Source organism: Dreissena polymorpha, chromosome 12, assembly GCF_020536995.1.
Source record: "Dreissena polymorpha isolate Duluth1 chromosome 12, UMN_Dpol_1.0, whole genome shotgun sequence".
Taxonomy (NCBI): Eukaryota; Metazoa; Mollusca; class Bivalvia; order Myida; family Dreissenidae; genus Dreissena; species Dreissena polymorpha.
The window spans coordinates 38,507,889-38,521,816 of record NC_068366.1 but is presented as its reverse complement, the minus strand read 5'-3'; the positions used below and the strand labels follow the sequence as shown (position 1 = coordinate 38,521,816).

The following is a 13,928-nucleotide window of genomic DNA, read 5'->3' as shown; positions in this document are numbered from 1 at the left end:
TATCAAAGCTCATCCATGCAAGTATCAAAGTGTCAAGGTTATTATGGGGGCAGAAGATGTGGGTGTTTTGACTGTAATCATTTTGGGGTTAACTTAGTATGGATGGACAAAGGAACAAATCGAGCAAAGCACTACAAGCCTCCAGCAGAAGTAGATACCAGTGGGCATAAAAAAATGGATTCTTTTTGGCATGAACATGCATTTAGAAAATAGGTTCAACATATCATTTCATTTGATAGAGAATGTTGTTTGGGGAAATAAAGTCAGTTTAAAACATGTTCAATTAGTTTGTGCACTCTACAATTTATGCCAGGGCGGTAAGACTAAGATATATCAATCAAAGATACAATCTTATTAATTCTGATACTTCAATATTTTATTGAGGAGTATCCACAGTGAATGCACCAAAATAACTTGTTTTGATTCAAGCTCATTATTTTATGTTATAACAGCATGAGAAATAAGAACATTTTATATCGGAAATACAAGCAATAAAATTTAAATATTCCTTTCTAAGGATCTGGGTAAGCCTCTGGATTTGTCATTATTTATTTTTAATACACAAACAAATCCCAGAGTTCAATATTGATGATTTTATTTCCACCCTCCTCATGGGTCCTAGTATGATTACCTTAAAATTACCTATACCTGGGAGACCCCTTCTAGGTCATTAAAATAAATCCCATGCTGGGACATACTAATTAATATTAATTTACTGTACAAAAAATCCAAAAATTTCTGGGAAAAACCACAATAATGTAAAATAAACGACATCCAAAAGTACATATCCCGCTAACTCTTTGATCCTAAATGTAATTCTATAATCTCCATGACTCCATCAAGTAACAGTAATATACCAATCCCTCTCACTTGTGTTACATATAGAATGTATAACTGTTTTTACTACAGGTAATATGTTTTCACATATTCCAGTCATTCAGCAATTTTTATTTAGCTTTTGAAGAAATATCATAATCATCAAGTATGCAAATGCAGCATGCACATAATATGCGTGACACTTAAAATGATGAACATTCTTATTGCCGCAAGAGTGTGGATTCATTAAAAATCATATCTAAAGACTTTCACTAAAGAAATTTGTGTTTTTCGCACAACAAAATAGACCTATTTTGGAGAATGGTCCTTTGTTTTAAAAGTATCCAACATTTTAATTCAATGATAATAAGACAAGAGTACCGCAGTCGGAAACATATGCCCTTCAAACAGGGCTTTGAACTAGTGACCCCAATTTCAATAGGGGTCATCTAATGTCCAAGGCCAATGCACATGTGAAGTATCAAGCAAATTGGTCAATTAGTTGACAAGTAATTGATCGGAAACAATGTTCACACTTATTGTGACAGTGACCTTGACATTTGACCAAGTGATCCCAATTTTAATAGGAGTCATCTACTGTTCAAGGTCAATGCACATGGGAAGTATCAAGCCAATTAGTAGATTTGTTGACGAGTTATTGATCAGAAATGTTTTTCGCACTTATTGTGACAGTGACCATGACCTTTGACCTAGTGAATCCAATTTCAATAGGGGTCATCTACTGTCCAAGGCCGATGCACATGTGAAGTATCAAGTCAATCGGTCAATTCGTTGATGAGTTATTGATAGGAAACGATGTTCACACTTATTGTGACAGTGACCTTGACCTTTGACCTTGTGACCCCAATTTTTAAAGGGGTCATCTACTGTCCAAGGCCAGTGCACACGTGAAGTATCAAGCCAATTTGCCAATTCCTTGAAGAGTTATTGATCAGAAACTAACTGGTCTACCAACAGACAGACTTACAGAAAGACAGACAGACAGACATACAGACAGACGGACAGTCAGACAGACAGACAAACAGTCAGACAGACCTACATACAGCTAAACAATATACCCCCTCTTCTTCAAAGGGGGGCATACAAATGAAAGAGCAGTATAAACAAGAATTTTATAATAACACCATTAACCGAAATATCCAGAAAAAACAACTAGCTTAAGCTAAATCCAGTCTCCATTGTATCTCTTTTGTTTATTCTCTGTGCCACTGATGTAAATATGAGACAATTACTGACTGCAAAAACAACACATTCGGTATCTGCAGTCTGATGCAACAGAATTCATGCCATCTCTGGAATCATTAGACTATGAAAGCCGCAATGGCCTATCACAATATGTGCAAATAAGGGTGATAAACTCTTCTGGCTTTTGGGGAAAGAGTTATTGGAGATATAACATGTTGTGTGTCTGTAATGATCAGCATAATTACTGCAGTTACTGCATTATCTGTGTGGGGTTTTCATTGACAATTATAATGATGGTAAAAGTCGGTGAAAGACATGTGTATTAACGCTTTGGCTGCTATTCCAATTCTGTCCGTATCCGCATATCCGTATCCACAAAAAATAGAACCAGTTGAAATGCACAGCGATTATTCCATTCATCCGCATCCGTATCCGCATCTGCATCCGCATATCCGCATCCCTAAAAGAACGCTCAAGTGAGCATTCTAATGCAGATGCGGACGAGATACAGACGGCATTTAGCTACGATGAGGGGAAAGCTGTTATCTCAAAAATCAACCGAAAAACTTATCTAATTGGTGAAAAATTACCTGGAACTATACAATCAACGCAGTTCTTCATATATTTACCATTTGTATTCTTTTACAGACAGAATGATGATTTGTACCTTATATCTACTTAAATTCACGCTTGTCCTTCATAACAATTATAATTTCAGTTTTATCCATATAATGAAAAGTGTGCACTTCGTGCCAAACAGTTACCAAAGAAAGGCAATCATGGCTCCAGTTACAGAATTCTATGGACTTGTATAACGCAGAGTCGAACGCTATTTTGTCACGGCCTACATATCCTACAGGTCGAAACAATTACAGCCAGCCCGTGCCTGAGCCTAGGTTACAACAATCGTTATTGTCATCTGTTAACCAAGAGCATGGTTTCCAGCATATGTCCACAGCTAGTTATGTGGCCTACCCTGTGGCACAGGCACAGGACAATCAGACCGGCGGACAACAAACAGGACTTAACATTTTGAGTGCTGCTATGGAAACCTTACAGTAAAACGAGCAATTGTCCACAATTTTGTGACAAATTAAAGTTTGACATAATTTCCTTGTTCATTTAATGTCTCAAGTACAGTGAAACACAGGTCTTTTCGAGAACATTTTATTTCTAAATACATTATATGCATCATTTGATATTGTTTTATGCTTAATATGATTGTTGATTAAGTTTATGTTGCCAATATGTAAGTACATTAAAGTTGAATTGACGTATATAAAATTCAAATTATTGACTCAAACAAAATATTTATAGTTGCCGCAAGCAAATAGCTAGGCGTTGTTTAGCTCCAATGGTCTGTCTTGTAACCAATTTCTTTTAAATAAACTCTTCAACTAGAGAGAGAACGTATCCAAATTGTTGTTTGTTTAGTTTAGTAACCTGTTAACTCCTCATCAGCAAGTTCAAGTTCTTTAACTAAATGGGTATAAGTTCCAAATGTTTGGCGATTTCTTACTATTCTTTAATTAAATCTTTAATTAGATCTTTAATTAAATTTAACTTTCTAAGGGACTACAAATGCGTCAAAATACATATCTAAGTGGTAAAGGGTTTTAAATATATCAGTGTAACTCACAAATATCATGTTTGTGCTAGTCCAACACGCAAGTGCTTTCAATTACACTAAATTTCACTAAACATGAGGTCCCTGTGGGGAAGTGGATATGGTGTCCGCCTAGCGATCGGGAGGTCACAGGTTCAAACCTCACTGGGAGCGTTTTTTTGATCTCCCCCAAAATACCATTGCAGTACTGGTTATAGTCTCAGGAAACAGACTCAATGGTGTTTCAATAAACCTAAGACTTTCTTAATGCAATCGAGCTAAAGTAAATAAGTTTGAACTAAACTAATTACACTAAATAATTTATTATTTATGAAATTATTAATGCATTTCTTTGTCCTTTATTTCCACTCTGCAACTGACTGAAGTCCTACATTAAAGGTTGCATTTGTTGTCAACCATTTTTATTTTAGCTTTTTTTTTTCAAACGTTCAGACTTAAAGAAACAAATTTTGAGTGTGTTTCCTGCAGAACCAGTACTTGCTATTTTTGGAAATATGTAAAAAACATTCCTTCAGTGGGGTTAAAAACCTGCTATTCGCAAGTTAGACACAATAGACACATAATTGATACAATGGATAGTTTATTATATAAGGGACAATTTTTAATTGGCAATAGACATGATAGTCTTGAATATGTCCTCCTATCTAGCAGGTGTATGCAAACACATCCCTTTAGCACATGGCAACATTGCAATTCACCTACATTTTGAATGTTGGAAAGCATACATTATTATTAGTTGGAAGCACTCAAAATTATAACATTTGTCAGAATGAAAAGTTTCATAAGGTGAAACATTATGCTACACACAAAAAGGTAAGGACACATTTGAGCAAAGGTCAAGTATTCTTGAAATACAGAGTTACAGTCATTGATCTCTGCCCTTTCCCTTAAACAGCCTTTTATCATTAAACAAGAAATGTGTTTGTCAGAAACACTATGTCCCCTTCTGCGCCGCTTTGATTTATTTTATTTTTTTATCATTTGGCAGGTTAAGATAATTATCTCCCTTTCAAGTTTATTACTTCCCTTGGATTTGTTTTTTTGACCTTTGACCTTGAAGGATGACCTTGACCTTTCACCACTGAAAATGTGCAGCTCCTTGAGATACACATGCATGCTAAATATAAAATTGCCATCTTCAACATTGCAAAAGTTATGGCAAAATGTTAAAGTTGGAGCAAACAAACAAACTGAACCAACCAACCAACAGACAGGGCAAAAACAATATGTCTCCCACTATATTGGTGGGGGACATAAAAAAAAATTCATTTCAATCACTTTAATCATACTCCAAACAAAAGGTGGGACAGACTGACAGAAGAACAGAGCATGTGCATATACATTTCTTCAGAGGCATGAAGGTACTATAACACATGGTAGTTTAGATACCAATGTATGATATATATCCCAAAGAAGGTGATTCCAATACAAATCTGCACATCACATAGAAATTACAATTAAAACATTACATGATTGACACATGTCTATCAGCTAAAAGCATTTATAGGTAATTATAAAGATCACTGATTTTTTCATGGACATTAAACAGTGAATAGCCTAAATTCAATGCATGTTCAACATTGAAATAACATTGAAAAGATAGTCCAGGATTTGTTCTTCATGAGCTACACATCAAGTGAGTTAACACTTTCAGTGCTGGAACCAAATTTTTGAAGGCCTTTGCAAACAGTTTGGATCCAGATGAGACCTCAGGATCCAAACTGTTTGCTATACTGATAGTATTCTTTGAAAAAAATCGAAGAAATGCTAATTTTAGAAATTCAGCTGACGATATTTTAGCAGACCACAAATTTCCCAGCATGCAAAGGGTTAACTGAACCAATCTTAGAAAGTTAGAGATGTTGAGAATGATGTCCTTGAACAACAGATAAATGTTAATACAATTACATAATTGTTCAAGTCGGACAACAAATACCTTTAATGGAATAAATTTCTCCACCCACCTCCACACAGGACACTATGATGCAAGGAATAACTCCACTCATTTTTTTTATACAAATTTAGCTCATCAAATGAATCAAACATAAGAATTAAACATTAGACACTTAATTAATACACTTCATTAATAATACACTTAATAAACTTAATTTAAAACTTCATTACATTCTGTTCATCAATTTAACTTCAATTTGAGCATTGACTTTTCAATAAAATGTATGATAAACTAAGGTGCTCAATTGGCACTTAGCAATTTGCATATATTAAGACCTCAGTTGTTATCAAGGTGGTAGATAAGTATAAATACCCCATAAGCGAAGTGTTTAATTACATGAAAGTTGACGTTTACTCACTTAAATCGGTGTACTTTCACCTCCTGATAAAAGCATTGATTTTCGTTGTAATTCAATCATGATATTGAAGCATTATAGAAAATAATAGATTGATTTTGAATGCACTAATAAAATCTTTTCGATAAAATTTTTAGGACAATTGGTTGGCGATATGATTTAAATCTTATTATTATATAGCTTCACATTATCATTTTCAAACTCTGTATTGGTCTTACACAATCGTCATTTATACAATTGTAATTAACATTAAGTGATATTGTCATATGAAAAGTCCTTTATCCGCGTGTTAAAGAGGTGCTTTATTGTACAGTGTGTTAAGGACCAGAGGATATTGTTTACGTATTTTTCTTAACCATGAATGTTATTTCAATTGCTTGATAACAATTATTTTTTTTGCATGTTACGATGATTTCAATTTTTTTTTAAAGGTCATTTTGACAATCTGCAAAAGTGTCCCTTGCAAACTGTACCCTGTAAACAGTGTATTTACAACATCCTAGCCTAAGTTATTGAAAAATAAACAATGAATTCAACATTTTAATTTTTTTACAACCTTGTAATAATCAGTGATTTTTTTACCTCCGAGTCCTGCATCTTGGACTCACAAAAACCTCTGGGGATGCAAAGTTTCTAATCATGTGCATCCCAAAATTGCATTGAAATTTCTAAAAAAGTAATATTTTGGACTCATTCTTTCAATACGGGGACTCATAGATTTGCAAGTTATCGAGTCCCAGGGCTCAGATGAGAAAATATGTAAAAATATCACTGAATGATGAGCCCGTATTTGATGACATTTGTTTCACCTTAGTAACATACACAATCATAAAGAACACATTAAGAATCTTCTGATTCCAATCCAAGATGTATTTAAACATCCTCATTATTATTATAATGCATGTTGTAAGGTAAATCTGTAATACATATTTGCTATAATTAAGTCAACATCACTTCTAGGGACACATGTGAGAGTCATTCTATTCAACAAAATCAAAGATGCAGGGCATTTTCTCAATAAGTAAATTTATTTTTTATTTTTATTTTATTTTGTATTTTACATAAAGATGTTAGCAAAACATTAAAGCCTGCTAATTAATTCAAGCCTCTATTAAATTTAACAATCAATCCAATCACTATTGAACCAACTTAATGCTCATTTAACACATATTTTTATTGCTTTTTTTACTTAATATTTTATTTTTACTGGAAATAATAAGTGTTGAAAGTGACAGGATGTCTATATTGGAGAAAACTCTTTGAACAATCTTTACAGCAATAACAATAAAGCAAAATACATAAAGCTCTAAAACTTAAATATGATGGGTATTTTTTTTTAATTAACAGTTCTTTTTATGCCCTCTTTTCGAAGAAAAGGAGGCATATAGTGATCTGACTGTCCGCCTGTCTGTCTGTCTGTCTGTCTTTCCGTCACACTTTGCGTTTAGGTTTAGAAAAATGCTCATAACTTCAATGACCCTTGATATATAACCTTCATATTTGGTATGCATGTGTATATGGACACGGCCTTTCCATACGCACAAAATATTTGACCCCTGTGACCTTGAACTTAGGGTCCGCGTTTAGGTTTCGAAATCTGCGTTAAGGTTTCGAAAAATGCTAATAACTTATATGTCCCTTGAGATATAACCTTCATATTTGGTATGCGTGTGTATATGGACAAGGCCTTTCCATACGCACAAAAAATTTTACCCCTGTGACCTTGACCTTGAACTTAGGGTCCGCGTTTAGGTTTCAAAATCTGCGTATAGGTTTCGAAAAATGCTCATAACTTCTATGTCCCTTGAGATATAACCTTCATATTTGGTATGAATGTGTATATGGACAAGGCCTTTCCATACGCACACAAAATTTTACCCCTGTGACCTTGACCTTGAACTTAGGGTCCCTGTTTAGGTTTCAAAATCTGCGTTTAGGTTTTAACAAATTCTCATAACTTCTATGTCCCTTGAGATATAACCTTCATATTTGGTATGCATGTGTATATGGACAAGGCCTTTCCATACACACAAAAAATTTTACCCCTAGCTGTGACCTTGACCTTGAAGTTAGGGTCCGCGTTAAGGTTTCGAAATCTGCTTTAAGGTTTTGAAAATGCTCATAAATTCTATGTCCCTTGAGATATAACCTTCATATTTGGTATGAATGTGTATATGGACAAGGCCTTTCTATACGCACACAAATTTTTACCCCTGTTACCTTGATCTTGAAATTAGGGTCCACGTTTAGGTTTCAAAATCTACGTTTAGGTTTTGATAAATGCTCATAACTTCTATGTCCCTTGAGATATAACCTTCATATTTGGTATGCATGTGTATATGGACAAGGCCTTTCCATACGCACACAAATTTTAACCCCTGTGACCTTGACCTTGAACTTAGGGTCCGCGTTTAGGTTTCGAAATCTGTGTTTAGGTTTCGAAAAATGCTCATAACTTCTATGTCCCTTGAGATATAACCTTCATATTTGGTATGCATGTGTATATGGACAATGCCTTTCCATACGCACAAAAAAATTACCCCTAGCTGTGACCTTGACCTTGAAGTTAGGGTCCGCGTTTAGGTTTCGAAATCTGCGTTTAGGTTTTGAAAATGCTCATAACTTCTATGTCCCTTGAGATATAACCTTCATATTTGGTATGCATGTGTAAATGGACAAGGCCTTTCCATACGCACACAAAATTTTACCCCTGTGACCTTGACCTTGAAGTTAGGGTCCGCGTTTAGGTTTCGAAATCTGCCTTTAGGTTTTGAAAATGCTCATAACTTCTATGTCCCTTGAAATATAACCTTCATATTTGGTATGCATGTGTATACAGACAAGGCCTTTCCATATGCACACAAATTTTGACCCCTGTGACCTTGACCATGAACTTGGGGTCCGCGTTTAGGTTTCGAAATCTGTGTTTAGGTTTCGAAAAAAGCTCATAACTTCCATCAAGCGTTTATAGGGGGCATAAGTAATCCTATGGTGACAGCTCTTGTTATCTTATATTTGGAAGCTTATGAATAAAAAATACCAGCTAACTTATCAAGTGGAATGATAAAATAAAATTTGATCATGTCAAGCCATCTTTATGACCATATTTGACTTTTGACCTCTAACCGAGGCCTTGAATTGTCATCTCTATATTGTGAACATCTATTAAACATTCATTGACAAACAAACATTGTGTTTTTTAGAGCTGTAACGATTCACCCATCATTCCATTTGATTTGATTTCGATACCAAATGGTCCGATTCGATTATTTTCGATTTGATTCAAATTAAACTATTTGCTGCTTATTTTGCAAACTATTTCAAGATTTGTTTCAGACATCCAGAGCATGAATTTATATGTTTGGCAAATGTTATTAACTTATTATGTTGTACATTTAAAGTGTTTAATTTTTTAAATAAAATTTTAAAACGAAACATTGTTTTATAAGTAACAAATTTATTGAACAAAACTTGCTGTTGAGTTATTCTTAAATAACATAAAATGCAAAATGTATGGCATGTGTTTAACAGAAAAAACAAAACAAAAAAACATATAAGTATATAAACAACTTCTAGTTGACTTCTTAACAGAATGCACATGGTTTAGTAAACAAACCATATAGGTAACTTACGTCAACAAACATGTTTTGCAAGTTGCCTTTGCATCAGAACCTTCACAAAACCCGAAATTTTCCCATACTTTTGATTATTATTTTGACGGTGCGTCTTTCGGCGTGATTTAAGAAGCCATTTTACCGGCTGATGTAATGCTCAGTATGTTATTTATTGATTTATTGAATGCCATATTGGCTATTGACCAATCAAAAGACGTATTACAAAGGACAAGAAAGTTTAGACAACGGATTTGGAAAGTAAGGTTTTAAATGCGGATCAATCAGGATTGCAGTGAATCAAATCGAAATTGGCCGTATTAGTATCGAAATCGAATCGGCGGTGTTGAACCGGTTTTTCAATGCATCAAACCGAATCGTTACAGCTCTAGTGTTTTTTCAACTGTAAGCAAAGTCTTGAAAGTTGACTAACAGCAAAGTCTTTAAAATTTATAATGTTTTTGGAGGTTATCCCACCCACAACAACCATTTTACTTCAGATGTTTGATATGATTTACCTACCATCACATGAGCTATGTCTAATGACAGTACCAGAAGGGTAATACAAGAAAATCAGCCAACTGTATTGGCAATGAAAGACAAAGCGCATAATGTTGAAAGCAAAAGCAGTTGCTGTAGATATCTATCAGTTACTTATATTTGAAATTTATGCTGCACAAAGGAATGACACAAATTCTTTTGTGCAAAATGCTGTTTAGCATTTGCAGGGTAAGTCATAGTGATCCATTTTTTGTAATGTGTTATGCCTTCTTATATTGCTTCAAAGAGAGTTGAATATAACACACAAATAATTTGGAGAATCACCAAAACATTATAAAGCCAACATTAATAATATTAATTATCTCAGTTATGATGATTGGGTTTGCCACATGCCTTGGAATAATAGTTGTAATAAAACCATAAATCACAACTTACACCATTATGATCACCATTATAACCATCACCACCTCTTTAACACCATCACCAAGAGTAAATTCAGCTTGTTTGGACATTGATAAGTACATTTACATTTAACAAGCAAATTCGTTGAATTGATATCCCCAGCAAAATAAAGTTTGTTTATGGATGGGTGCAAATCCCTTGATAATTATATGGTATAGTCCTGAAGTAATATTAAAGTGTAGGGTTATTGTTTTTATGAATTGCAATTCTCCACATTGATATCTTAAACCCATGCGGTTTCATATTGAAATCTTGTAATGTATCTGAGATATAGCCCCCGTGACCTTGTTTTTGACCCGGCATGACCCATATTCAAACTTGCCCTAAACATTAGCAAGATACAACTTCTGACCAATTTTGGTGAAGGTTGGATAAAAACTACTTGAATTAGAGAGCGGATGACATGGTGAGGTTTAAAACACACTAAGTAACCCCTTGACCTAGTTTTTGACCCGGCATGGCCCATGTTCGAACTTGACCTACACATCATCTAGTTACAACTTCTGACCAAGTTTGGTGAAGATCGGATGAAAACTACTTGAATTAGAGAGCGGACATTTAATACGGACCGACAGACAGACCGACCGACCGACCGAAAAGTTCACTCCTATATACCCAACTAAACTTCGTTTGTGGGGGTATAATTATTAATCATTGTACTTCTAAATTCTGTACAGGAGATCTATCTAAAACTTCATGGGCCAATTTGTTATGTACAAATACACTTTGATCAATCAAAATGTTGAAACATTAAAATTGGGGGTTATTTCCATTACTGTAATAATTGGGTGGCTTTTAAACTGTACCTACGAGTACTGAACATGGTAGATTCTAAATAATGTATGTTCTCGAGCATGTTTGATGGTAACATCTTGACAGCCACTTTATTTTATTTTCTTACGTGTAAACAGTAGGTTTAATGATGTTTATAATGAGATAAACCAGTTCTTTTTCAGGATAATTTATGTTTTCATTCTTTATTCTGACAAGTTTAACCACTTTTACTGTTTTTTGAGTCCATGATTCTTCAAACAGTTTCAAATGTGCGCTTTTAGACATAATTATGCATCTTCTGATTTGTTTATTTATTTTTGTCAAATTCCTGTTTTTAGAAATAAATCTTGCTCTTCATTAAGATTTACTGTGAAACCATTATTAATCGTCAGGCATTAATTTTCGTGTATATCGTAAGTCAATCAATTGAGGAATTCAACATCCTAACGAACAATAATGTCCCATATTTGAACAAAATTAAGACTGAATTAGCAAATGCATGAGGCACTAAAATCCAATGTAATACACGTTACATACTCCTTTTGTTGCACAAAGGGGTGTAGATTACACAGTGTTCTTAACTGACACGTGACATAGATGTAAAACACGAGTGCAGTACAGCTGTTTCGACTTTGTTGACTTCGTTTTGGTAGAATAGTAATGATAAGCGCTAATTGTTAACAACTTTATTAACGATTGTGTGTATTGTGTTTTTCAGTGTTACTGCAGATTATACAGCCTCCACGCAGCGGATCCGGATCAAAGACAATAAACGAAATTAAAAGATGATGAAGTACGTGTGATCAACACCTGACTGATATACATTCTCTGCATTGATTACAAATTAATACAGAGCATATTGATTTGTGTTTGGTTGTTTGCGTTTAACTACAATACAGGTGTGAAAATAGCTTGTGTTTCGTTTATGGGCTAGCGATCTTTTTAATAATTGACAGCTTTGACAAGTTTTACGATACATGTTTCAAGTCATTGTTATTTATAGCAATTTAAAACAAAACAGGTAAAGAGAAATTAGCAATCATGACGATTAGTTCCATCCAAACGTAGGGTAATTGTTTACAGAAATTCACTTTTATTTTCGCGCGATTTTCAGGAAATCCCCGGGAAACACGTTTTTTGAATGACTGAATATGACGCAATAAAACACTGCTTTGTGTCCTATTGCATTCAATCTAATTTAAACTCACTTGTTCATTGGTTGCTACAAATAAATCTGAATTGTGCCCTATGACACCGCTGTCCCATTATGCACTGTTAATTTTACACTTCCGAGTGTTTAAGTGTTAGCAAATTAGTTTGCTAACACTAATTACCGGTATAACCAATAATGTTCGCACCTTCTCTAATTTGCGCCGATAAAGGTAAGACTGTTATCAGTTTGGCCATAATAATAAATGAATAAGACCAATTGGCAATTGGCTTCTCTGTTTCAAACACTCGTTAATGGTTATTCGGTCCCACTAATCATAATGATACACTAATGGGGGCCCATTACTGATCAGCTGATAACAAAAGACTAGTATAGTGACATGTGACAAACAGGCCCCACCTCCTGCAAATGACTCTTAAGTGTCCTCCCTCTTTTCCCACTACGATTTATTGCAACCACGCCATATTTCGGACATGTTTTACCAAAAAATCGGATATTAACAGAATCATTTTTTATTTTATTTTCAAAGTCAGGAATTGGCGAATTTAAGTGCTGACAAAAACGTCATTTTCAAGAAAATGACGAAATTTCGTGCTGGCGAAAATATATGGTTTCACAGTAATCAGTTTACCATACATAGCCTAGCCTTTTAATTGATTAATTTATTGAACAAATCCAAAATCAAGAAATGCTACTCTGCCAGGTGAACTTTATCAATAAATAAATCCATAACTAATATAATCAATCAATCCTTTGAGAAAAAAATCCATAATAACAAAGCAAGCAAATACGTTAAATTGATATCCCTCTCCAATTCTCTTCATTGATATATATACACCCATGAAGTTTCATGTTGGTATCTTTCATACTTTCTGAGATATAGCCATCAAAAGTTTGTGACAGATGAAGGGACGGAAGGACTGACAAGACTGATATACTGACAACGCCAATTGTATATCCCTCCGCCATATAATGAAAATTGCTGCGCAATTTGGTGGATATGTGTTTAGATGGACTAGAACAATTGTTAAACTGGGAAAAGATATTATTGTTCTTAGCAAGTTTTATGATGATTGGGCTAAAAATGGGAGTTCTAGAGAGTTCACAATGTTTCAGTATAGCCGTATAAAAAAAACTGACCCAGCCCCTGGGGGCCATGTTTTTTTTACAAAGCCACACCACTTCAATACAAGGCTGATACATCATCACACAAAAAAGAATTCTACAGGATTCACAAGTTTTGACTTAAATTTAACCTAGTGACCTAATTTTTAAACCCCACATGACCCAGTTTTGAACTCATGATCAAGATTTCATAATGACAAAGTTAATGTTCTATCCAGGTTTCATGAAGATTAGGCAATATAAGTGGCCTATTGAGTGTTCATATTGTAAATGTTAATCACACATGACGCAACATGAACGATGGACAAAAGTTGATCACATGCTCT

General features: G+C 34.4%; 1 protein-coding gene across 4 annotated transcripts in view; it reads right to left on the bottom strand.

The window, feature by feature from the left end:
* LOC127852902 (prickle planar cell polarity protein 3-like) overlaps positions 1–13,928 on the bottom strand; it is a 209,019-nt gene that overhangs the window by 86,426 nt on the left and 108,665 nt on the right. The gene's annotated exons all lie outside the window — the stretch shown is intronic.